Raw genomic sequence first — 27,146 nt, forward strand, 5'->3', positions numbered from 1 at the left:
ATCTCAAAGCCCCTGAATTCACAATAGTTGCATGAGCCACATTTGACTCATTTGCTTTCAGGGTTTTATTTAATAACATATTGTACCATGTACATGTCTGATGATGAAATCTAACATATTTCAAAAGCATCTTCTTGCATCTATTGAGTTAGTCAATGAATAATATTAATAGAACTAACAACTTTTTGGCTAAGTTATAGAGGTACTTCAGTTTGTTTTTTATGTTTCTTTATTACAATTTAGGTACTTACCAGTGCCTGGAGTCCAGCGCTGTTATCCCAGTTCTTCTCACCACTGCGGGTCCTTGCCACCACCATCTTGGATACCAGAGCTGGCTGTGGCTCCAGGGGAACCACAGCTTGCTACATACTGCACATTGGCAATCTCACATAGCACTCTGTGAATGGTCGTGCCACCTCCTGGGACATGTAATATGACCCAGGAGTCTGGAGGGCGATGGGGTTGGGCATGGGATGTCATCTCGCCTAGGCAAGGATTGCTGAAGTGGGAGCAGGTACCAATAAAAATCCATACTTGCTCCCCTCAAAAAAACCTATAACTCAGTTACAGACTGAGGATAGGAAGAGAACTAACAGGACTTTATGGGTGAAGTTCAACTTTAAATCAGAAGGCAGAGATTTACAAAATACAACTACTCAGATTTAGCATTGTGGCAAAGTCACAATAATAAAAATGGACTTTTAAAATATTTTTTTTTGTAGTTTACTGTTTGTTATTTGTGTGCACAGCATAAACATATCCCAGGGAGATTTAATGGGGAAATTAAAATATTCCCCCCTGCTCTCATGTAAGCTTGCAACCTAAAGTTCATACTACAGGTAAACAATTTATTTTTGGACAGTGAAGAAAACCAGATCCTTCATAGTGACTATATGCAAGCAAATAGCCTACAAATATGCAAGAAGGACCCTTTTTAGAATGAGACTGAAGATCCAGATGTCACTCTTCCCTCTAATTTATTAAAGGCCGCAGTGTTGCACAAAACTGTCTGAGTTAGGCAATAAAGTTATATTAAAGAAAGGTTTGACACAACTTAGTCAAGTCCGGTGGGTGGGACACAATCCTCTGGAGCCACTTACGAACTGTGACAGCAATATGAAGACTTGAGAATGCCGACAGTGTCTACAATGAAGACCAGAATGTGGCCTGGCCAGGCCACACCCAAGTGAGAAGCTTCCTGGAGAGAGGTAGCCATAGCCCCTGCACTGCTCCTACTCCTTTGGAACCTGACCCTGCCAGACGGGGAACCTGTCCCTACACTAGCCACCCACATAAAGTGTGCAAACCTGGGAGGCGGAGTCTTAAATAGACTCTGCCTGACCCAAGATGGCTGCTGAAGTCACATGGGGTGCCATCATCCAATCGGACAGCTGTACCCTTTTGACCGCAGGAGTCATAGAGTAACCTAGTTCCTCACACATTCCTCCCCCTCCTGCATTGCTGCTTTGGTCTAGCGCCACCTGCAGTGGGGAGTACAGACTGCACCTGCCTACATGCATATAGTACAGTTATTTTTATTTAGTTCCAGCTTTTAAAAAAAAAGCTCTCCTAAAACCCCTTTTAACACTCAATCCAGCCAATCATGACAATTTTATATTGATTTTGAAGATATAACTAACTTGCCGATTAGCTATAAGTTTCATTTTTGCACTTACAGTATTTCTTTACCTGACTGTTCAATTAGCTAAATCCCTACCATTGTCAAAGGCTGCGTGTTATATAGTCCCAGTACTGCTCTTATATTGAGACCTCTAAAACCCCACCCATAATAAAAATCATAACAAACCATGAGAGGTTGGTTGTAAAGCCTAAAATTATATGACAAGGAGTCTCCTAAATCTACAGCACCTTGAAAGAGTATTCATACCCCTTGAAATTTTCCACATTTTGTCATGCTACAACCAAAACCTAAATGTATTTTATTGGGATTTTATGCGATGGACCAACACAAAGTGGCACATAATTGTGATGTTGAAGAAAAATGATAAACAGTTTTCTAAATTTTGTACAAATAAATATGTGAAAAGTGTGGCATGCATTTGTATTCAGCCCCCCTGAGTCAATACTTTGTAGAACCAGCTTTTGATGCAATTACAGCTGCAAGTCTTTTTGTCTCTACCAACTTTGCACATCTAGAGAGTGACATTTTTGTCCATTCTTCTTTGCAAAATAGATCAAGTTCTGTCAGATTGGATGGTGAGCATCTGTGAACAGCACCTTTTAAGCCACAGATTGTCAATTGGATTTAGGTCTGGACTTTGACTGGACCAGTCTAACACATTAATATGCTTTGATCTAAACCATTCTATTGTCCTGCTGAAGGTGAAGCTCTGCCCCAGTCTCAAGTCTTTTGCAGACTCTAATAGGTTTTCTTCTAAAGAAAAATGTCCCTACAACATGATGCTGCCACCACCATGTTTCACGGTGGGGATGGTATGTTCAGGGTGATGTGCAGTGTTAGTTTTCAGCCACACATAGCGTTTTGCTTGTAGGCCAAAAAGTTAAATTTTGGTCTCATCTGACCAGAGCACCTTCTTCCACATGTTTGCTGTGTCCCCCACATGGCTGTAAACAGGACTTCTTATGGCTTTCTTTTTACCAATGGCTTTCTTCTTGCCACTCTGCCATAAAGGCCAGATTTGTGGAGTGTACGAATAATAGTTGTCCTGACCTGTGGACAGAATCTCCCACCTGAGCTGTGGATCTCTGTAGCATCTCCAGAGTTACCATGGGCCTCTTGGCTGCTTCTCTGATTAATGCTCTCCTTGCCCGACCTGTCAGTTTAGGTGGACGGCCATGTCTTGGTAGGTTTGCAGTTGTGCCATACTCTTCACATTTTCGGATGATGGATTGAACAGTGTTCCGTGAGATGTTCAAAGCTTAGGATGATTTTTTATAACCTAACTCCGTTTGAGCCTAGGTTCATACTGCTGCGGGATTAAAATCATGCAAGTTCAGCTGAACTCGCATAATTTCATACCTTTATGTCAGTTCGGACTTCAGGGGGCAATTTCAGAGACATCTGTGCGGGTTCCTGAACAGATACCTATTGAAATCGCACCCGAAGACACCAAAAGTAGTACAGAAACTACTTTTAGGAATCGGTGCAGCGCCGTAAAGTCGGCGTCGCACCGATTTGGACGGTGCCATTGCCGGCAATAGCCACCGATTTGGCATGCAATTTGACATGTCAAATCACATGCCAAATCTCTTCAGTGTGAACCTAGGCTTAAACTTCTCCACAACATTATCCCTGACCTGTCTGTTGTGTTCTTTGGCCTTGGCGATGCTGTTTGTTCACTAAGGTTCTCTAACAAACCTCTGAGGGCTTCACGGAACAGCTGTATTTATACTGAGATTAACTTACACACAGGTGTTCTGTGTTAAAAAAAAATTACACACAGGTGGACTCCATTTACTAATTAGGTGACTTCTGAAGGCAATTGGTTCCACTAGATTTTAGTTAGGGGTATCTGAGTAAAGGGGGCTGAATACAAATACACACCACACTTTTCAGATAATTATTTGTAAAACAAAAAGAAAACCATTTATAATTTTTCTTCCACTTCACAATTATGTGCCACTTTGTGTTGGTCTATAACATAAAATCACTGTATACTTGTATACGGACAATCTTTATGACTGACAGGACAAATACCATCATAAATACTAGAAAAAATCTGTCCAAATATGGCAGCATCATAGCATACCAGGTTGTCAGCAGACCCTGTCAAGACACATCTGTAACTCAGAATGCAGTATATTCCACCTGTCACTATTGTGACCAGACTTCAATATGTGAAATTTTGTCAAAAGATCATTTTTGGCAGATCGTTCAATGCATTTAACATGCCCTTAGCAGAATGTCCTATGTAGTTAGCATGTCTCTGACAATAGGATTCTTGTGCCCAGCATATCCCTAGTAGGGTGGTCAATGTGCTTTCAAGGAAAAGCACATTTCCATTTCTGGCAGTCATAGCTGGCTGGCAGTCATGCTGATCTTCTAACTTCAGCACCTTCTTTGTCATTGACATGGAACAATTATGAAGCAAATTAAGGCAAGCCATAGATGACTCGATTTTCTTTCCTTCCACCACGGGTAAAAAAAAAAGGAAAAAGAAAATAGCTTAATTCACCCATCGACACAATCAGTGTTTATGGGGGAATGCCTCCCACAGTGCTATTGTATTCTGTCAGTGGAGGGGCGTGGCAAGCTTTCCTAGCAGGCAGAATACAATGATTTCAGACTGGCTGTACCCAAGTCGATCAATGGATCGACTTGGGTACAATTAGCCTCCTCATACATGGATTGAAATTCGGCCAGTCCCTGCTGAACTTTCGATCCATTTATGGATGGCTTAAGTCAAAATCAGGACTCCTGATGTGCATGTGAGCTCCAGGGCAGTAACTCAAAAAGTATTGATTTAGTTGAATCAGTATAACAGCCATCGAATTAGCATTTTAAAAAGAAAAGGTCTGCATTGACAATATCTTGCTTAGACACCTCTGAGGGCCATTTTTAGAAGTGTATTGTCCCAGATTAAACCAAATGAACACTTAAGAAGCATTACATAATAGAGCAATATGTTTTAGGGTCCTTTCACACTGGGGCGGTTTGCAGGCGCTATTGCGCTAATAATAGCGCCTGCAAACCGACTCGAAACAGCCGCTGTTGTCTCTCCAGTGTGAAAGCCCCGAGGGCTTTCACACTGGAACGGTGCGCTAGCAGGACGGGAAAAAAAAGTCCTGCTAGCAGCATCTTCGGAGCGGTGAAGGAGCGGAGTATATACCGCTCCTTCACCGCTCCTGCCCATAGAAATCAATGGGACAGCGTGGCTATGTCGCCTGCAAAGCGCCTCTACAGAGGTGCTTTCCGGTGGTTTTTAACCCTTTCTCGGCCGCTAGCGGGGGGTAAAACCGCCCTGCTAACGGCCGAATATAAACGGTAAAATGCCACTTACAATAGCGGCGCTTTACCGCTGACGCCGCCCCCGCCCCAGTGTGATAGGGCCCTTAATGTGAGAAATACATTAAATCACAAATTGCTTCTGCCTAATCTGGCCATACAAGGCCTGCATTTCAGATGATTCCTGCAGAACACCTAGCTCTAAAAATGTTGATTGAAAAATCGAAGGGAAAGAAAGAAAAATTGTCGCCCACACAGTGACTGCAGCCTATCATATACGGTCAATGTTGAGGTATTCAAGCATGCGTAGCTGAGATTCCTCAATCCATGTTGTTTAGTGGGCTGAACAAGAAAATCTATGTGTATCCGACTAACTTTATTGTTTCCTTACTCTATAATGGTACTTGTTTGTGAGGTTTAATGAGGTTCTTTCCTCTGTTAGTCTGATAAGATGGCATGTTGATTGCTGGCTGAGAGATGAGCATTCTCCATCTGTGTCTGCTCATTGATTAGCCTGAAGGCACTAGTCTTCATGGCAGCCAACTGATACTGTGCTATGATATTGTTCTGTAATAATTAGAGCAATTACACCATACTGTTTGCTCCTCTCAGGGTTCCTACAACTGGAAGGTTCAGGGCTCGTATAGACAGGTTTTGCTTACGAATCCTGCATTTTTTATTCAAACCCAGAGCTACTCGTTTGGGTGTAAGGTTGTGTTTGACTTTCTCTTAACTGCAACATGAATGACCTTCATGGCAAGATCACTAGGTATTATTCTAATGAAAACAGATTTAAAGATATTCAAAATGACTTCTGAAATTACTTTAACATGTTAAAACTTGCAGTATATGATATTTTAGTGATTTGGTCAGCATATTAAAAGTAAATTTAAATCTAAAAATATGTAATAATGTACATTTCAAGCTAAAGTCAAACAAAACAAGACCCATATACAGTACATCACTATCTACAATGAATAACAAGGATTAGCATGACTGTGTATGATTCTTTGTGAGCAATTCAACAGATTTTGGTACCACTTATAATAGATTTTCCACCTAGGAGTTCACTACTAAGAGATAAAAGGTGTAGCGCTAAAAAATTTTTTACATAATGATAAGCGAAAAGTTAATTAATAATATGAAATTGCTGTAATGATCACAACAAAGTCCATCAGGATTGCTCAAAGAAGGCAAAAGAGGAAAGACCACCACCAACACCCAATATCACTGACTCTTACCGCCAGCGCATTGGATAAACACAATAAATGTATATACGACTGGTCAGATCCTCATTTCCTCCTACTCATCAAATGGCCCACTCGATTATCGCAAGAAGTCCTTCTTCCACTGACCCAACAAAAGCTTGGATTTCATAAGTAAAATACAGGCAAAAGGAAAGCGCCCAGCGGCATCGGATATGACATGCATTACATACGGCGGAAATGATTAATTTCCGGCCATGGGAACGCATAAACAGGAAGTTCCGTGCGTTCCACTAAGCAAGACACACAGATCTAAATACAAGACCAAAAGACTTGCGCTTCACAGGGCGGAAGTATTAAATTCCCAAGCCCTGAACAGCTGACCCGGAAATTGCATATATTCCGTAAAGCGGAGATACAAGAACAGAACCAGCTTGCGCTTCACAGGGCGGAAGTATTGCATTCCCGGTGCAAAGCCTAAAAACTGCATATATTACATAATCTAGGCACTGTAACATAGCCAACATGCTATGATTACTAATAACCAAATTTGAAATAAAATAATCAGAAACAAATTATAATAGATCTTATGAATCTTCAGAAAAATTCCCTAAGGAAACCAATAGATCTAATCGGAGAAGGGGAGGAGTGAGTGTGGACTTATGGAGTCGCAACCTTTTGTGGTAAATACATATACCAAAGTACCCAACACAAAATAAAATAAAGAAAGAAAGATCATACACCCAATGATATGAAAAAATAAAAAATAAAGGTTCGTCAAAAAAATTATTGATATAGACCTAATGATAATAGATGACTTCATATAGCTCATCTCAAAAAATGGGATATTAAAAATTGTGTCATCTACAAGCTCCAATAGGAAGAGTATAACCATAAAACAATAAATAATTATCCAAAACAAAGAATGTAATTCTCAGAGGTCCACAAGACAAAGGGATCTAACCATTGTTAATAAATGCATTAACATCCCATTCGATATTCATACCGAATGAGGTGTAGACCGAAATATAAAAAAGACAAAAGTGCACCAGCCTAGTGCATTAACTTTTAAAACATTTATTTGATAAAAAATAGTAAAGGAAATAACTCACAGGCGATTGGTGGAGGAGGCACAACATAAAATCGCACAGTCTGCGATTTGGAATGAGCGGGACCTTCCAGGGGTCGTGGAGGAACGCACAGACGCTGCAATCCGCTAACGCGTTTCGAGGGGAATGTCCCCTCTTCCTCAGAGCTATGCAGTGCAACCTCCCTCAGCGAACCTCACTTATAAATGCCTGCAAGCCAATAAGACAGGGGTGGGGTGCGGGGCTCCTCCCCCTTAAGAAAGCCCCGCACCCCACCCCTGTCTTATTGGCTTGCAGGCATTTATAAGTGAGGTTCGCTGAGGGAGGTTGCACTGCATAGCTCTGAGGAAGAGGGGACATTTCCCTCGAAACGCGTTAGCGGATTGCAGCGTCTGTGCGTTCCTCCACAACCCCTGGAAGGTCCCGCTCATTCCAAATCGCAGACTGTATACCGGTGCGATTTTATGTTGTGCCTCCTCCACCAATCGCCTGTGAGTTATTTCCTTTACTATTTTTTATCAAATAAATGTTTTAAAAGTTAATGCACTAGGCTGGTGCGCTTTTGTCTTTTTTATATTTCGGTTTTCACTAGGATCCCCATCCTTGAAGGCAGCAAGGCCAGTGCTCAGCCTACTACATATGGTGATCCACCTGTGCGCAGGAGTTGCTTTTTTTTCTTTTTTTTTTTTTTTTCTCTTCTGCTACGAATGAGGTGTAGGTCTGGGCCTGGTAGATCCACTTCGTTTCTAGGCATGAGACTTCCCTAACCATGTTACTGCCCCTCCAATAACCACAAAATTTATCTATGCCCCTCTGGTTGCAATCATGCTTGAGTGCATAATGTTGGGAGAGGCTGTGTTTTGAGAAGCCATGTCTAATATTTGCCACATGCTCACTTAGCCTCACATGGAGCATACGCTTCGTTTGCCCTATATATTGCTTCTCACATGCGCATTTTATCATGTAAACCACATATTTAGTCGAGCACGTGATAAAAGGTCTGATTGGAAAGTTTTCTTGTGTGGAGGTTGACTGAAAGGAATCTATCCTCCTATTTCTACATGTATTCAACTTGCAAATAGGGCATCTCCTACATGGGTGGAAGCCTCCCATGCTTTGGGAAAAAGATAATTGTTTGGGTGGATTAACCATGTTTGGAGCAATCTTTAACCTCAAAGGAGGAACACCTCAATAAACAACCCGAGGTCGCTCAGGTAAATTGGGGCCCAAAACTCGATCACCTCTCAGGACTTTCCAATGTTTCTGCATTATCTTTTTTATTTCATAATGGTGATTAGAATAGCCCGTAATAAAGGAAAATTTGAATGAATCATCCTTTATTTTCAGTTTGGCAACCAACAAGTCATCCCTATTCTTCATTAGGGCCAACCCAACTGCATTATCGAGTTCAAATTCACTATACCCTTTTTCCAAAAAGCGTCCTCTGAGGATTAAGGCTTCTCTGTTAAAATCACCCAGATTTGTACAGTTCCGCCTTAACCTCAGAAACTGACTTTACGGAATTGATTCCAACCAGGCCTTATGATGGCAATTTTCTTCTTTTTTATACAGTTCACTACTAAGCACTGACAAGCATCAGAAGTGCTTGTGGGATTTTTACCTGCATATTGGAACATTTCTACAACCAATGAGTTTTCATTTTCTTTCTTTTATTGGAAAGGCAAGTCTCATCATTGCATGTGGTATGTTTGGTTGTGAAGTTGGGATGAAATGATGCAGGAAGTCCCAATTATAGGGTTATCAAAATGAATGTATGCTGTTGGATCCCAACATTTTCAATAAGAGATCTGCTAGCATGTTGTAGCTCTTATTTAGAACAGAAATGTCTCTAAGTACTTTAACTGCAGAAAAACTTGAGGAATTATTCTTGCTGTTTTGCCTAAGGCCCCATGTACACAGGTTGTTTGCCCAGCTCTCCTAAACTCCTTTCCTCCTGGCAGCAGCGCTTTGGCAGACAAAACTCTCGACGTGTGTAAATGCCTTTAGGCATATTTAGGTGTGTCAAGCAATTGGCAATAATTCATTTTGTTGGCCACAATAATAATTTTTTCTGGCCATTGAAATTAATTAACGCTCAAGCACTTGACACGCCTAGCATCAACCCGTGTTTAGACTTGTTTAAATGCATCAAACGTTTTTTACTGTCTTCTTCGGAGAAAGGAAACTCACCTAACCAGCGGATCCAGTATTGAGCTGCTGTGATTCCCCCTCTCTGCAGCCACTGCATGGGTCTAGCGCTGCCATGTTACCTGAGACTGCTAAGCCAGCCCCCTCCTCCTTACTGATTGGGACTGCACACCATACATCCCAGGAGGCACAGGCAAATTCTGCTAGGCAAATTCCAGATGTTGGGGGATGAGCCAAGCCTTTTGAGCCTGAAAATAAAGATAAGTAAGTAAAAATAAAAACGAAACCGATATTTGCGATGCGGAGGGGGATAACAGGGTGGAGAGAAGGGTGAAGGTCTGCTTTAGGTACATTAATTTGTCGTACCTAACCTAATAAGGTTGAAAATATGCAGAATTTAGGAAACAGTGTTGTGAATCCTGCATTCTGTTTTAATTATATTGCAGTCTGAATAGGGTGTGTACAGAACTATTAATACCAGGGCCAATGGGATAAGTAAGAAACGCTGTGTGTGGTAATATACCTAAACCAACAGTAAGCTGTCAACATTTTGTAGAGTTATTGTAGAAAGCTAAAAAGAAAATAGATGTTCACATATTCACACACTTGGGCATGAAACAAAGGCTGCTTCTAGATGTATGTGTATTTCAGGCAGCCATGTGCCAACAATAAGAGTCACTGTCCCTTGACAGTGTCTGGTTTCCCCTACCTCACATTCATATATGCAAGAAAGAAGAATGTTAAGCTAATGGTATGGTCTCCAAAGGATCATAACAGGTACCACAGACCTCAGGTTCCTAGAATGTCTTTCTAAAGAGACTTTGTTTGCCTGCCAAGCTCCAACTAACTTGTTCTACCCTGTTCTCCTTTAGGGAGCTAGCACGCATAAAAGCTGGCCATTGAAGGGAATAATAAGTAAGTGATACGTGCATTGAAAAGGCCAGGAACAATATAAAAACTTTTGGAAAGAAACCGTTGTTTATGTAACAGAACAGTTTTACTTTGCCCCTACAGAACTCTTTTACATAAGTTTGTACGCATTAAATGCTTTCTGTGCTGATATTACTCCCAGGGGTATAGTGGTGAACTTAACACAAAACAAGGCTCGGGGCAGCGCAAGTTTATGGCTGTCTGGAACAGCGGTTACATACATAATGTGCTGTGTGTGTATGGCTTAAACACAGGGCTTTTGTACTGCATGCCTCTCACTGACACATTAGTGGTTTTGTCTAGAGGAAGTTTTCTACAGAAGAAAATAGTTAGTACTGAGGAGAGCCTTTCCTGTTCTCAACATCATCGGTTCACCCCTATTTACCCAATGATCAAATTGACTTTATATACTGGAGAAGAGGTTGCTAGTCTATGGGTCTATAAGTGTGACTACATTTCAGAAGATGTCTATTTTAGACAGAAGCTAGACCAGTGGGTATGCCTGGACTAGTAATGTGTCTTATAATTCAGGGATTTAGATAAATATATTTACAATTGAGACTTTTAAATTGAAACTCCAACTAACAATTTTTTTTAGGAAAGGGATGTTTTAGATCCCCGTTTCACCTGTTTGTTCTGCCTACAGTTACAAACCTCTTTGGATAAAGCAGGTTCCCCTATGCATAGACCACATAGACAAATAGTCCACCATTGGCAAATAGGCAGCCAAACATTTTATATGATATAAATGCAGTCTCTATCTGCTTAAATTAGACAACTTCTGTAGAAATCCAATGCTACCTTCTACAGCCGTGGCCAAAAGTTTTGAGTTTGACACACATATTCATTTTCGCAAAGTCTGCTGCTTCAGTGTTTTTAGATCTTTTTGTTAGATGTTACTATGGTATACTGAAGTATAATTACAAGCAGTTCATGAGTGTCAAGGGCTTTTATTGACAATGACATTAAGTTTATGCAAAGAGTAAATATTTGCAGTGTTGAACCTCCTTTTTCCTCCGCAATTCACCCTTGCTGTCAATCAAATTCTGGGCCACATCCTGACTGATGGAAGCCCATTCTTGCATAATCAATGCTTGGATTTTGTCATAATTTGTTTGCTTTCTTTTGTTCACCCGCTTCTTGAGGATTGACCACAAGTTCTCAATGGGATTAAGGTCTGGGGAGTTTCCTGGCCATGGACACAACATTTCAATGTTTTGTAGTGCCAAGCCACTAAGTTATCACTTTTGCTTTTTGGCAAGGTGCTCCATTATGCTGGAAAAGGCTTTGTTCATCACCAAACTGTGTGCAGATGCACTCACACCTGCCTGCTGCCGTTCCTGAGCAAGAACTGCACTGGTGGTGCCCCGATCCCACAGCTGAATCAACTGTAGGAGACGGTCCTGGCGCTTGCTGGATTATCGGGCGCCCTGAAGCCTTCTTCACAAATGCAGTGGAAATGGTTTTTTTTATGGGATTAAGTTAATTTTCATGGCAAAGAGGGACTTTGCAATTAATTGCAATTCATCTGATCACTCTTCATAACATTCTGGAGCAAACTTTGTGAAAATTAATATTTGTGCCATTCGCAAAACTTTTGGCCATGGCTGTATGTAGAGGCAATATGTATGTATACATGTACATGTACATGTTTACATGTTATACAGCTCAGCCCAGATCCTCCTCCTCAGGTCCCACGTCATGGCCCCTCCCTCTAGCCAGGTGCCCCCACAGCAAGCAGCTTGCTATGGGGGCACCCGAGCTGAGCCGCTGCTCTGTGTGTCCATTCACACATGGAGCCGCAGCTCGGCCTCGCCATCTCCGGCTCCTGATTGGCTTATTGGCTGTGATTGACTGCAGCAGAAGCCAATGGCTTCCACTCCTGCGAAAAGCCAGTCAGGAGTGCGAGTCCCCAGAGAGGCAAGGCTCTCCTAGACATGTCTGAATCGAGAGGGGGCCCAGGTAAGTATTAGGGGGGCTGGGGGGTTGCTCCACACATGTTTTTTACCCTCATGCTTAGAATGCATGAAGGTAAAAAACCTTGTGCCTTTACAACCACTTTAGGTAACGCAGGTGAGATCAGCCTTCAATCTATACCAGGTGTGTCAATGGGGATTTAGCAGTTTAGGGGTTGTGGAAGAACTGAGGACCCATCAAACCAAGTGGCTCCTCTGAGGGTAGCTCTACACACAGAATCACACGTCAGGATCAGACAACTTTACTGTTGGCAAAATCTTACCATTTCTCATTGAGCTGTTTAACCACTTCAGCCCCGGAAGAATTTACCCCCTTCCTAACCAGAGCACTTTTTGAGATTTGGCACTGCGTCGCTTTAACTGACAATTGCGCGGTCGTGCGACGTTGTACCCAAACAAAATTGACGTCCTTTTTTTCCCACAAACAGAGCTTTCTTTTGTTGGTATTTGATCGCCTCTGCGGTTTTTATTTTTTGCGCTATAAACAAAAAAAATTACAATTTTGAAAAAAACGCATTATTTTTTACTTTTTGCTATAATAAATATCCCCCAAAAATATATAAAAAACTATTTTTTTCCTCAGTTTAGACTGATATGTATTCTTCTACATATTTTTGGTTAAAAAAAATTGCAATAAGTGTATATTGATTGGTTTGCGCAAAAGTTATAGCGTCTACAAAATAGGGGATAGATTTATAGCATTTTTATTATTATTTATTTTTTTTTACTAGTAATGACGGCGATCTGTGATTTTTATCGCGACTGCATCATTATGGCCGACACATCAGAAAATTTGGACACATTTTTGGAACCATTGGCATTGGCGATCAGTGCGATTAAAAATGCATTGATTACTGTAAAAATGTCACTGGCAGTGAAGGGGTTAACACTAGTGGGTGGTGAAGGGGTTAACTCTGTTCCCTGGGAGGTGATTCTAACTGAAGGGAGAGAGGACTAACTAGAGGAAGTGACGGATCGTGGTTCCTAGCTAATAGGAAGCATGTCAAATAAAAGAAGAAAATTGCAATTTTGGAAGCATTTTAAAAGAAAGGACAAATAAAATGTATTGTTCGGTGAAGTTTTCATGACATTAAAGAGTCAGGAACAGTATCATGGCTGATCTCTATTTTGTTTTATTTTTTTTTCATTGGTTTTAGACAAAGTATTTAATGATTGCTTTAGTATATTTTTTACACAAATCTGAAGTAGTCCATCATGAGTAGTTGTCTTCTTTTGTTGTTTTTTTTTTTTTGTTTCAATATGTCTACTAGTACTCTGGATTTATATTGTTTTGTATGCCTTAAACATGTGGAATGGATTTCATTTGTTTGTTGCTTGCTTAAAATCCATATGAAATAAATCTAAGGCTATGCTGTTGACAGGGTGACAACACTGCTGCCCAATTTCATTGCAGAACAAATACTGTTACCCTGTTAAAGAAAGTTGAAAAGAACAGATCTACTGGCAGGATCAGTTAATACAACTATGGGTTATGCGAGGACTAAGAAAAAAATGCTAATGCTATTGCTAGACTGCATTCAAAATGAAATTTTTTATTTTGGCCATATCTCTACTTTAACTATGGAATTCCACAGTGAGCAACATATTTTATGGATTGACCATTACTACAGAAAGTAGTCTAAAGCAAGGGTGTCACTTTGTGTCTAAAGCGAAGAATCCTTTTAATGCCCAATTTAGGTAATAATTTTAAAATACTTTATACATAACAGAACTAAATTGCCTTACAGAATGCCATGGCTTACTGACTGTGCCTCAAATTTTCCCACCATTAAGAGCAGGGGTGTCTGCTACCATTACGAGTAGGCAGCGCGTACAGAGTGCAGAGTTCAGGAGTGCGCTAGGTACAGATTGTAGAGTTCAGGAGTGCGCTACGTACAGAGTGCAGATTTCAGGAGTGCGCTACGTACAGAGTGCAGATTTCAGGAGTGCGCTATGTACAGAGTGCAGAGTTCAGGAGTGCGCTACGTACAGAGTGCAGCGTTCAGGAGTGCGCTACGTACAGAGTGCAGAGTTCAGGAGTGCGATACGTACAGAGTGCCGAGTTCAGGAATGCGCTACGTACAGAGCGCAGCGTTCAGGAGTGCGCTACGTACAGAGTGCAGTGTTCAGGAGTGCGCTACGTACAGAGTGCAGAGTTCAGGAGTGCCCTATGTACAGAGTGTAGAGTTCAGGAGTGCGCTACGTACAGAGTGCAGAGTTCAGGAGTGCGCTACGTACAGAGTGCAGAGTTCAGGAGTGCGCTATGTACAGAGCGCAGCGTTCAGGAGTGCGCTATGTACAGAGTGCAGCGTTCAGGAGTGCACTATGTACAGAGTGCAGTGTTCAGGAGTGCGCTACGCACAGAGTGCAGCATTCAGGAGTGCTGCACTCTGTCCTCTCTCCATGGGCAACTAAGATCATTTTTTAATTATTTCTGTAGGGCCAGAGCTGCCTAGGCTTCTTTGCTTGAAGTTTTACTTGCATTGACCTGTGTAAGTTGCCTTCTTGGGCTGTCATTTACCCCTTTTTTTGGGGATTGCTTAACCACTAGCAGATGCTGTATACTGCGGCAGGTCGGCTCTCCTGCGCCTGCGCGTACCACCATACCTGTACGGCGGCTCGCGCAGGTGCAGTTGCTCACCGGAATGCTCTCGCTCCCGCTGCATGCTGCGGGAGCTTGCCAACGGATCAGGCGGACTCTATGTCTGTCGGCGACCCGAGATCGCCTAGTAGAGAGGCAGAACGGGGATCTGCCAGTGTAAACAAGGTGGATCCCCGTTCTGACAGGGGACATGTCAGACATCTACTGTTCCCAGTGATCGGGAACTGTGATTTCTGTCATGTCCCAGTGAGCCCATCTCCCCTACAGTTAGAACACACCAAGGGAACACACTTAACCCCTTGATTGCCCCCTAGTGTTAACCCCTTCCCTGCCAGTGTCATTTTTACATTGATCAGAACATTTTATAGCACTGATCAATGTAATAATGTCACTGGTCCCCAAAAAGTGTCATTCGGGGTCAGATTTGTCCGCTGCAATCGCAGTCCCGCTAAAAGTCGCAGATCACCACCATTACTAGTAAAAACAATACAAAAATAAAAATCCCTAAATCTATCCTATAGTTTGTAGACGCGATAACTTTTGTGCAAAACCAATCAATATATGTCTATTTCGATTTTTTTTTAACCAAAAATATGTAGAAGAATACATATGGACCTAAACTGAAGAATAAATGTGTTATATATGTATATATATATAGATATAGATAGATATCTATATATATATAGATAGAGATATCTATCTATATATATATATTTTTTTTTTGGGTATGTATTATAGCAAAAAGTAAAAGAATTTTTTTTTCAAAATTGTCGCTCTTTGTTTGCTTAGATTAGAGCGCAAAAAAACAAAAACGGCAAAGGTGATCAAATACTACCAAAAGAAAGCTCTATTTGTGGGAAAAAAAGATTATTAAACAATATTAAAATAAAATAAAGATTATATAGAAATATCAGAGTGCAGACTTAAGGAGTGCAGAATTTAGGAGTGCGCTTTGTACAGAGGACAGAGTTCAGAAGTGTGCTATGTACATAGTGCAGGGTTTGGCTTCCACCACCTCTCCTCAGGTCTGACCTCTGTACCACTCTCCTCCATCCCCCCACCTCTGCACACATCTCCCTCCTCAACCCTCATCTCACCCCCATCCCCCAAAAAAGCATCCTTGCATGTAAACACAGAAGGCTTCTGTGTCTAAAAGTGACAGTTGTGAGCGGAGAGTGGAGGGCGAGAGACAGAGGTTCCGGCTGAAAAAAAGCCCTGGGTGCAAGGACCACATGAAATGGCCTGACGGTCCGGATTCGGCCCATGGGTCTTATGTTTGACACATGTAATTTAGAGGATAAGCTCACATGGGCAGGGTCATCTTTTGCTCCCATATCATGCCTTTGTACTTGTCTTTGTCTGAAGTCTATAATTTGAAACTGTTTTTTTTTTTGTGTAACAAATATATACCTTCTGTTATAAGAAGTCAATGCTGTATTAACCATGCTGCAATATATTGGTGTTTTATGAATAAAGGATAAAAATAGTAATACATGTAACAAGTGCTGCACATTTTAGCTGAAATAATGAGATAGACAGCTGTCTAAGACACATAACATACTGTACATGTTCTGATATACTGACAGATGGTGTATTCTCTTATTGATGGCTGACATATTCTGTGTAAGATGATGTGTTAAGACATAGCAAAGTGTTCTGACATACTGTTGTTGATTTAATAAGGGCAAATACAACCACCCTGCAAGGAAAGTTGCACTTTGCATGGGAGTTTTCCAGAGATGCTTAGGCCCCTTTCACACTGGGGCGGTGGGTGCGTCCAGGCCCAGATTTACTCCCTTTGCCGCCCCAAGGCCGGGTCTTCAATGCCGCCCCCCACACCTCACACCTAAACATATCTCATGAAATTACACTATTAAATGTTTTATGCAGAATTAAGTTCCAAAAATAAATATCAACAACAACTTCAACAATATCAACATATAGCATATCAGTACCCATCAGTGCAGCCTATCAGTGCCCATCAGTGCCACCTATCAGTGCTCATTAGTTCAGCCTATCAGTGCAGCCTACCAGTTCCCATCAGTGCAGCCTACCAGTGCTCATCAGTGCAGCCTACCAGTGCCGCCTATTAGTGCCCATCAGTGCCGCCTATCAGTGCTCATTAGTTCAGCCTATCAGTGCAGCCTACCAGTGCCCATCAGTGCAGCCTACCAGTGCCGCCTATCAGTGCTCATCAGTGCAGCCTACCAGTGCCGCCTATTAGTGCCCATCAGTGCCGCCTATCAGTGCAGCCCATCTGTGCAGCCTACCAGTGCCCATCTGTGCAGCCTACCAGTGCCCATCTGTGCAGCCTACCAGTGCCCATCAGTGCAGCCTACCAGTGCCGCCTATTAGTGCCCATCAGTGCCGACCATATCAGTGCAGCCTACCAGTGCCCATCAGTGCAGCCTACCAGTGCCCATCAGTGCAGCCTACCAGTGTCGCCTATCAGTACTCATCAGTGCCGCCTATCAGTGCTCATTAGTTCAGCCTATCAGTGCAGCCTACCAGTGCCCATCAGTGCAGCCTACCAGTGCCGCCTATTAGTGCCCATCAGTGCTGCCTATCAGTACAGCCTATCAGTGCAGCCTACCAGTGCCCATCAGTGCAGCCTACCAGTGCCCATCAGTGCGGCCTACCAGTGTCGCCTATCAGTGCCGCGTATCAGTGCTCATCAGTGCAGCCTACCAGTGCCGCCTATCAGTGCTCATCAGTGCAGCCTACCAGTGCCGCCTATTAGTGCCCATCAGTGCTGCCTATCAGTGCAGCCCATCAGTGCCGCCTACCAGTGCCCATCAGTGCAGCCTACCAGTGCTCATCAGTGCAGCCTACCAGTGCCGCCTATTAGTGCCCATCAGTGCTGCCTATCAGTGCTCATTAGTTCAGCCTATCAGTGCAGCCTACAATTGCCCATCAGTGCAGCCTACCAGTGCCGCCTATCAGTGCTCATTAGTGCAGCCTACCAGTGCCGCCTATTAGTGCCCATCAATGCTGCCTATCAGTGCAGCCCATCAGTGCCGCCTACCAGTGCCCATCAGTGCAGCCTACCAGTGCTCATCAGTGCAGCCTACCAGTGCCGCCATTTAGTGCTCATTAGTTCAGCCTATCAGTGCAGCCTACCAGTGCCCATCAGTGCAGCCTACCAGTGCCACCTATCAGTGCTCATCAGTGCAGCCTACCAGTGCTGCCTATTAGTGCCCATCAGTGCCGCCTATCAGTGCTCATTAGTTCAGCCTATCAGTGCAGCCTACCAGTGCCCATCAGTGCAGCCTACCAGTGCCGCCTATCAGTGCTCATCAGTGCAGCCTACCAGTGCCGCCTATTAGTGCCCAACAGTGCCGCCTATCAGTGCAGCCTACCAGTGCCCATCTGTGCAGCCTACCGGTGCCCATCAGTGCAGCCTACCAGTGTCGCCTATCAGTGCCGCGTATCAGTGCCCATCAGTGCAGCCTACCAGTGCCCATCAGTGCAGCTCACCAGTGCCGCCTATCAGTGCCCATCAATGCCGCCTATCATGAATCTATGGGACTCTACAGGAATCTATGCAAACTTATTAGACAGTCCACCACATTCAGTGAAAAATCATGTACTGCAAAGTGCTCCATGCATGCTGGAACCTATGCAAACTTATTAAACTGTCCACATTCAGTGAAAGTTCATGTACTGCAAAATTTGCAGTACATGAACTTTCACTGAATGTGGACAGTTTAATGGGTTTGAGCATGCATGGAGCACTTTATTGCAATATGCTCTGAAAAATTGCATTTAATCTAAGATGAGCAGTGAGCACTGCCACTTACAAAAATAAATTCAACTTACCTGCTGTCCTGGCCACCACTTGCGGGGGTTCCAATCCCATCATCCTCCTCTTTTGTTTCCTCCTACAGTGAGTGACAGAGAGGGACCCCGAGACCCCGCCCCCTGGGACAAGAAGAACATGGATAGGGATGTGTCAGTCACGCAGAGGAGGGTAGGCGGAGCATTAGGCTCCGCCTCCGCCTCAGTCAGTGGAATGAGATACACCCGGTCTGGCCAGTCACCGCCGGGCATTTAATGGGGGCGTCATTTTCTCCCTCCCCCTGGCCAAGTCCGCCCCTACTAGCAAGTCAGTGCACGCTATTGTCTGTATTTACAGGCCGCCGCGCCGGGGGCTATGTTTGTGCAGGGAGGCAGCCGTGAGAGCCGGGACTCGTGGGGACAGATCGGGGGGGTTTCATGCGGCGGGGGGGAGGCTTTGGTGCCGCCCCTGCTCCACTGCCGCCCCGAGGCGAGGCCTGGCCTCGGTGGCCTTGTCGGAAATCCGGCCCTGGGTGCGTCGGCGGTAAAACTGCGCTATTTTTAGCTCCGCTTTACCGTCGTTTTAGCGGCGGTATTCGGCCACTATCGGGGTGGTTTTAACCCCCGCTAGTGGCAGAAAAAGGGTTAAAAACACCCTATTGATTTCAATGGGCAGGAGCGGTTTACGAGCGGTGAATACACCGCTCCTTTACCGCTCCAAAGATGCTGTTTGCAGGAGTTTTTTTTCTCTCCTGCCAGTGCACCACTCCAGTGCGCTGGCAGCAGCGGCAGTTTCAGGTCAGTTTGCAGGCGCTATTTTTAGCACAATAGCGCCTGCAAACTGCCCCAGTGTGAAAGGGTTTAATATATTATGATTTAATATACTTTATGAAAGTGAAAATTTAATTTCACCTCATTCACTAAGCTCTGGGTTAAATTTCCTTGCAAAGCACAATTATCCCTTGCAAAGTGACTACAGTAACAGATGACAAATTAAAACATTGTAAAGGATTCCTACGCAATGATAGGTGACTTGGTGTAACATAGAAATATGATCACTGGAGGACAGGTAGACTGTTCTCCCAGCACAGCCCGAAAACTTATCACACTGGGATGGATGTGCTCTCATGCCTAGCATGGTCAGTTTCAAATAGGAAAGCGGAGGACTGGCAGGAACACCAGGTATTTAACACAATGGAATGCAAAGAGAACAGGATACCGTTTATCACAATTACATGGTACAACAGACACATATCAAGTATATGAAATGTTATAATAAAAAAACGATGTGTGGCTATTGATTAATAATACAATTATACAATACAATACAATAATACAATTATTTGGGGTTGATTTACTAAAGGCAAAAAGGCTGTTCACTCTGCATGGGAAATTTCACATTGCATATGGAATATTTTCCCAGTCTAGAGAATAAGGGCGCAGCTCTGCTGACTTCCATTATCCAGTCATGCTAAAATAGTGTTTCTTTTATTTTCCTTGCAGGTGATTGGGTATTCTTTGCAACGTGAATTTTCACTGCATTCACCAAGCTCTGGGAAAATTCCCTTGAAAAGCAAAAATTCCTTTGCAAAGTGAACATCTTTGCCTTTGGTAAATCAGCACCTTTGTCTCCTTTGCTTATAGGCAGAGGTCTACTTTGCCTAAAGGTAAATCTAGCCCTGCACATGGTTTCTCTCTTACAATCATATGTGAATTCACTGTACATATAGACAATTTAATACTATTACCCTGTCAGCATATCTATGTGTGTGTGTGTAAGACAGAATGCATTATAAAACAAAAATCCAATCAGTTTGCATATTACATGTAACAGCCTTGTAAGAGACATTTTTTTAAAGCATAATAACCTAATTATGGCTCAAACTCCCTTCAAGCGGCATGCTATACATTTCCATAATGATTAACTTATTCAACGCATTAAAGCTCTGACACAACAGAAAATAAAGAGTGAAAGCAAAGATCAAAAGCTTTGAACTGATTGTATAATAACGTTCTTGTTTCATGCAGCTTTGTGAACCCTGTCCATACACAATGGACCCAGTCATGTGGAAATGTGTGGTGGATACTGGACTGCATTATTCTCTAGAGGAACAAAGAAAAATTGAAGGTCAAGCTACGACATTAGTGGCCTTATTCAACTTGTCTGATGATACAGAGGTGTGATATTCCATATTTTGCCTCAAATGATAAGGAGAATAATTCAATCAGTTACAGTATGATATTATATTTTAAGATAACAATAGTGTGCAAAGTCTCCGTTAAGGAGCAGTTCCAAGGAACGAGTGAAATCCATCAGTGAGATATTGATATCCAGGAAATACTGAAAATTTGGTAAAGGCAGAATGTTCAGTGAACATTTCTTTTTTTTAAACAATACATTTTTATTTGTTTATAATGTACATTGTTACAAATATTCGGTAACATAAATTATGACAGTAAAAGATTGGTCGTAGTGGCAAGATTAACACATATAGTAAGAACCGTTTGCAACATAAGGAAGGGTTAACAGATGTTGATATAAATCTTGATAACCAAATCCTGCCTACCCCAATTGGGTTCAAGCTGTAGTTCGTTGAATATTTCTTCTAGTTGTCCCAAACAGCTCCTCATATATGGGGTGGGTGAGGGTGGGCCTGTTTTCCATTCTTCAAAGCTTTTTCAATCTCTCTGCTTAATGTATCACCAATCAGAATCACGATTTCAAGGCAACCTTGAAACTGAGGCTTCTGTGGGGAACTTCTTACTGTAGTATAAGGTATCTGGGAATTAAGCTGTTCATAGTTGGATCGAAATGTGTCCGATTCAGCAGGGACTGGCTGTTCCTGCTTGACAGAAGTCGATCTAACAATTGACTTCTGTCAAATGGGACTGTTGAAAAACTTTAATTCGACCAGAGGCTGCAGTGCAGATTAGTGTATTCTGACAGAGGAGCAGTCCCCACTGTTAGGATACAATAGCATAGCAGGGGGGATTCCCCTATCCACCTCATTTGTGTAGACTGGAAAATCTATTTATTTTATGTTTTTCGAACAGCCCTCTGGGTGATTGATCAAAAACTAATCATCTATGGCTGTCCTGAAAAGCAAAATGGTTTCCACATCACCAGATTACTGGCAAAAGGGAGTAAGATAGCCCAAGATTGCCATTTTGTGCTAGAATAGCCTTTTTCAACCAGGGTGCCTTCAGATTTCTTCAGGGGTGCCTTGCAGTGCCCACTGACTGCAGCCCACAAAATGTAGTGCCCACCAAATGCAGCCCATCAGTGCAGTGCCCACCAAATGCAGCCCACCAAATGCAGCCCTTCAGTGCCGTGCCCACCACCTGCAGCCCACCAAATGTAGTGCCCACCAAATGCAGCCCATCAGTGTAGTGCCCACCAAATGCAGCCTATCAGTGCAGTGCCCACCAAATGCAGCCCATCAGTGCAGTGTCCACCAAATGCAGCCCACCAGTGTAGTGCCCACCAAATGCAGCCCATAAGTGCAGTGCCCACCAAATGCAGCCCACCAAATGTAGTGCCCACCAAATGCAGCCCATCAGTGCAGTGCCCACCAAATGCAGCCCATCAGTGCAGTGCCCACCAAATGCAGCCTACCAGTGCAGTGCCCACCTACCAGTGCCTGGATCATGAACTCCTGCTGTGTCATTGGGTTTGGATTTGAATTACCCGCCCAGGCGGCCACATAGTTCCGCCTCCTAAACTGACAACTATGATACACGTCATACTAATTTAATTTCCCAGCATTGGATCAGTATACCGCCTATCAAAAGTGCCAGTATAGGAGGTGGGACTTTCTTACAGCACCGCTGAACTATATAGACCCCAGCTCCATAATACAGCAGGAAATTGCCGCTGTGTGCCACACAGAAGGAGAGGAGGAGGGAGGGGAGGACTGCACTTGAGCTTTGGCGCCCGGGCGCGGTTCACCCACCCAGGATCGGCCTTGGCCGCTGCAGCCAGAGCTCAAAGCGGCCCCAGGGCAGGCGGCCTACTGGGAAATTTCCCGGTATCTCGGTAGGCCAGTCCGGCCCTGAGTATTGTTTAATGCTATGTAATGCTAAATATTGTCACCCATTGTGTGTAATTAAGTACTGGTTCTCCACCAATGCACTCCAGAGGTATATCTCCTTACAGTAAGTTCATCTCAATTGTTTGGAGTATTAACAAATATTAAAGCTGACCTCCAGGCTGAACAAGCATTGCCTAACTGCCAGTTCACTGTGTCAGTGTTTCTCAACCTTTTTTCATTAAAGGCACCCTTTAAAATTATGCTCCTCAATGCACCTCTGTTTTAAAAATATAGGACGTTCTAGGATACCCAACTTTAGAGGTAATTTATTCTTCCAAATCAAAAAACACCTTTGCACACTGGCACTTCATCCACCCACCGGCATGTATACAATTTTTGGGCAATTTTTAGGCATTTTGCCAAGGCACCTCTGACTAAACCTCAAGGCACCCTGGTGGAAGAAGGCTGCTCTATGTATTCTTACTTCTGTCTTGGAGTCCTTTGTGTATTCAATTTAGACCAGAACTTCAGCATTAAACAATTACTGCGCTTTGCCTCTGTGCAGGAGCTTCCTATAATACAGAGCGGTTACTGCTGTTCTTTCTCCTTGTGCAATGTGATTGGTCTTCCACCCTCCTGTAACTTTCTGCAGGCAGCCTGTAGTGGGGGGACATGCTGGATCTCACCCACCTCACTCACCTCACTGTTCTCTATCTACAGTCTGTATGTGCACAGGTTTCATGTCATCACTACAAAGTAAGTTCTCAGCTTTGCAAAGACTCTGCACTCAAAGCTAATTTCTATCCTTTTGAAAGCTGAACTCCAGGTAAATATAAAAGAGTTCAAACTGGTTAACAAATACTTTAAATGTTGGGTTGTCAATTTTAAAACTGGCCATTTTGGTGTTGAAAGTGAGAAATCCAGCAGAAGGCCTGTTTCTGTCTCTGTGCCTGCAAATGTGAAAGCCATCCATGACATAATCATGGAGGACCACCGAATATTAGCCAAAAGTATTAGCTACATATCTGGGAATATCACGTGAGAGAGTTGGTGCCATTATACACAACAACTTGGAAATGAGAAAGCTTGCAGCAAAGTGAATCCCAAAACTTTTGACAACCGAACAAGAGGTAACACGTGGAGACATTGTTTTGGAACATTTTGCAATAAATTAGTCAGATTTTCTGGACAAACTGGTAACTGGTGATGAGACATGGATATACTGTTATGATCCTGAGACAAAAGAACAATCTAAGGAATGGAGGCACAGTGGTTCCCCAAGGCCAAAGAAGTTCAGTGTACAAAGGTCAGTGCAGTAGCAAATGGCAACAGTTTTTTGGGATAAGAAGGGAGTTCTGCTGGTGGACTACCTTCAAAAGGGTTCAACCATCAAAGCAATATATTACTGTGCTTTATTGACGAAGATGAGGCAAAATATCAAGGAAAAACGTTGAGGAAAGCTTGCCAATAGTGTCATTCTGTTGCATGACTACGCCTCGTCACACACTGCAGGCAAAACAATGGCAAAACTGACCTCAGGCTTTCAAGTAATGCCCCATCCACCCTAATCACCCAACCTGGCTCCTTCTGACTAATATCTTTTCCCCAATCTCAAACACCTAAAGGGACAATGATTTGGGAGGTGTTCCGGAGGCAGCTAATGCTGCAGCTGAGTGGTTACACCAGCAGCCGGAAAAATTTTATTTGCAGGGACTTAAGAAGCTGCAGGGCAGATGTCACAAGTGCATTGACTTCCTGGGGGAAAATGTAGAATAGTGTGGCAGTTACAGCTTCCTATCACAATTTTATCTGGGTAAGGCTCAATACTTATCAGCACCCCCTTGTTGCATCATACACTGACAAGAAGCATGCTGATAGGTGGAGAGAGCAATGTGATAAAGAGATGAGCTCATTACTGTGCTGCTTTTCCTTTCACTGTTCAGTAACAGGCTGGGGTGGGTTCAGGACGACATGGGCTTAGATAAAGTGGGTTGAATGATGCTGGCCATCAGACTGATTGACATCTATTGGCAGAAAAAAGTACCATGGTAGAAATCTCTGGTTAGAGGGTGAATATTGCATCCAAAGCTGGTTTTATTATTTTAACTTTCAATTAGGTATTTGTTTATCTTGTTATTTTTGGCTGGTGTTCCACTTTAAGGAGTATATTTATTGGAGAGTTGTTTATGCTTTATTCATGATTTGAATCACGTATAAAGCAAATATGAGTAATTTGTGTTATGCCCCGTACACACGGTCAGATTTTCCGACGGAAAATGTGTGATAGGACCTTGTTGTTGGAAATTCCGACCGTGTGTGGGCTCCATCACACATTTTCCATTGGATTTTCCGACACACAAAGTTTGAGAGCTTGCTATAAAATTTTCCGACAACAAAATCCGTTGTCGGAAATTCCAATCGTGTGTACACAAATCCGACGGACAAAGTGCCACGCATGCTCAGAATAAATAAAGAGATGAAAGCTATTGGCCACTGCCCCATTTATAGTCCCGACGTACGTGTTTTACGTCACTGCGTTCAGAATGATCGGATTTTCCGACAACTTTGTGCGATCGTGTGTATGCAAGACAAGTTTGAGCCAACATCCGTCGGAAAAAATCCTAGGATTTTGTTGTCGGAATATCCGAACAAAGTCCGACCGTGTGTACGGGGCATTAGAGACGTGATGGTTTAGTTGGACAATATAATAAATGTACCAATGACTTGAGAATAGGTGACCCACGCCAGGAGGTATACTGATAAATAATGGGCTTTTATAAATAGGAACTTTAACACACTGTGATAAGGCATGGCATAGATTACTTTTTAAATATATTCTGCCAAAGATTTGTGGAGGTTGATTAAATTCCATGTCATTCCTCTGGTCCACTAGGCTTATGCCCTGTACACATGGTCGGACATTGATCGGACATTCCGACAACAAAATCCATGGATTTTTTCCGACGGATGTTGGCTCAAACTTGTCTTGCATACACACGGTCACACAAAGTTGTTGGAAAATCCGATCGTTCTGAACGCGGTGACGTAAAACACATACGTCAGGAATATAAACGGGGCAGTAGCCAATAGCTTTAGTTTCTTAATTTATCCTGAGCATGCGTGGCACATTGTGCGTCAGATTTGTGTACACACGATCGGAATTTCCGACAACGGATTTTGTTGTCGGAAAATTTTTATAGCAAGCTCTCAAACTTTGTGTGTCGGAAATTCCTATGGAAAATGTGTGATGGAGCCCACACACGGTCGGAATTTCCGACAACAAGGTCCTATCACACATTTTCCATTGGAAAATCCGACCGTGTGTACAGGGCATTACAGTCTGCCAGTTGACGTGTTTGTTTATTTAGTTCTAAATTCCCAGTTTAGCAGTTTACTTGTGCAATTTATTGGGGAGCTTTGTTAGTCTCCAAGATTTTTTTTTTTTCTGGCAGCAGAGGCAAGGGAGAATGTGGGAAAATGTTAACACTCAAATAAAATATTGGTAAATCTTCTAAATGAGATCCCATTGAATTTTGCAGTAAATATTTAATACAGTAGTACAGTAGTTTCATTTATTGCATTTTTTTAAAAGTTATGCCCTGTACACACAGTCGGATTTTCCGACGGAAAAAGTGTGATCGGATTGTGTTCAAAAAATTCCGATCGTGTGTGGGCTCCATCTGACTTTTTCCGTCGGAATTTCCGACACACAAAGTTTGAGAGCAGGCTATAAAATTTTCCGAAACAAAATCTGATCGGTTAAATTCTGATCGTGTGTACACAAATCCGACGCACAAAGTGCTATGCATGCTCAGAATAAATTAAGAGACGAAAGCTATTGGCTACTGCCCCGTTTATAGTCCCGACGTACGTGTTTTACGTCACCGCGTTCAGACCGATCGGATTTTCCGACAACTTTGTGCGACCGTGTGTATGCAAGACAAGTTTGAGACAACATACGTCGGAAAAAATCCATGGATCTTGTTGTCGGAATGTCCGATCAATGTCCAATCGTGTGTACAGGGCATTAAAGTTGTTCTATAGGCTGAGTTTTTTCTTTTTTCCTTAATGCATTCTCTGGAGTCCAGCTCCCCCCTCAGCTCCCCCTTATACCTGAGCCCAATTTTAGCCAGTGAGGAGGGCAGAGAGGCGGGGCCTAACTGACTCGGTAGTGAGCCCGCATTACTGCCCCAATCGTAAAAATCTTGCTATGGCGAGCACTCGGCGGGGAGGAGCCAGGACCCAGGGGGGGGGGGGATCCGAGAAGAAGAGCAGGTAAGTGTGACATGTTTGTTATTTAACCTCCCTATATTGTGCTATAGCCGAATGACGGACATTGCTGGGAGGGCGTCTATTGATATTCTCCCATAATCGCACTTCCTGAGCGCCTCCTGTGTCCTTTGGTACCCCATATTGCCATTGCACACGTTCCTGGAAAAGCTCTCAAGGGATTGGGTGCTGC

General features: G+C 43.1%; 1 long non-coding RNA gene across 1 annotated transcript in view; it reads left to right on the forward strand.

The window, feature by feature from the left end:
* Positions 1 to 9,367: 9,367 nt before the first annotated feature.
* Positions 9,368 to 27,146, forward strand: part of LOC141124286 (uncharacterized) — a 91,043-nt gene continuing 73,264 nt past the window's right edge. Inside the window, exons 1-2 of the long non-coding RNA XR_012240862.1 lie at positions 9,368 to 9,632; positions 20,682 to 20,831. This is a non-coding gene — a long non-coding RNA (uncharacterized lncRNA). The remainder of the gene's footprint in view (positions 9,633 to 20,681; positions 20,832 to 27,146) is intronic.

The sequence above is a fragment of the Aquarana catesbeiana genome, linkage group LG01, assembly GCF_042186555.1.
Source record: "Aquarana catesbeiana isolate 2022-GZ linkage group LG01, ASM4218655v1, whole genome shotgun sequence".
Classification (NCBI taxonomy): Eukaryota; Metazoa; Chordata; class Amphibia; order Anura; family Ranidae; genus Aquarana; species Aquarana catesbeiana.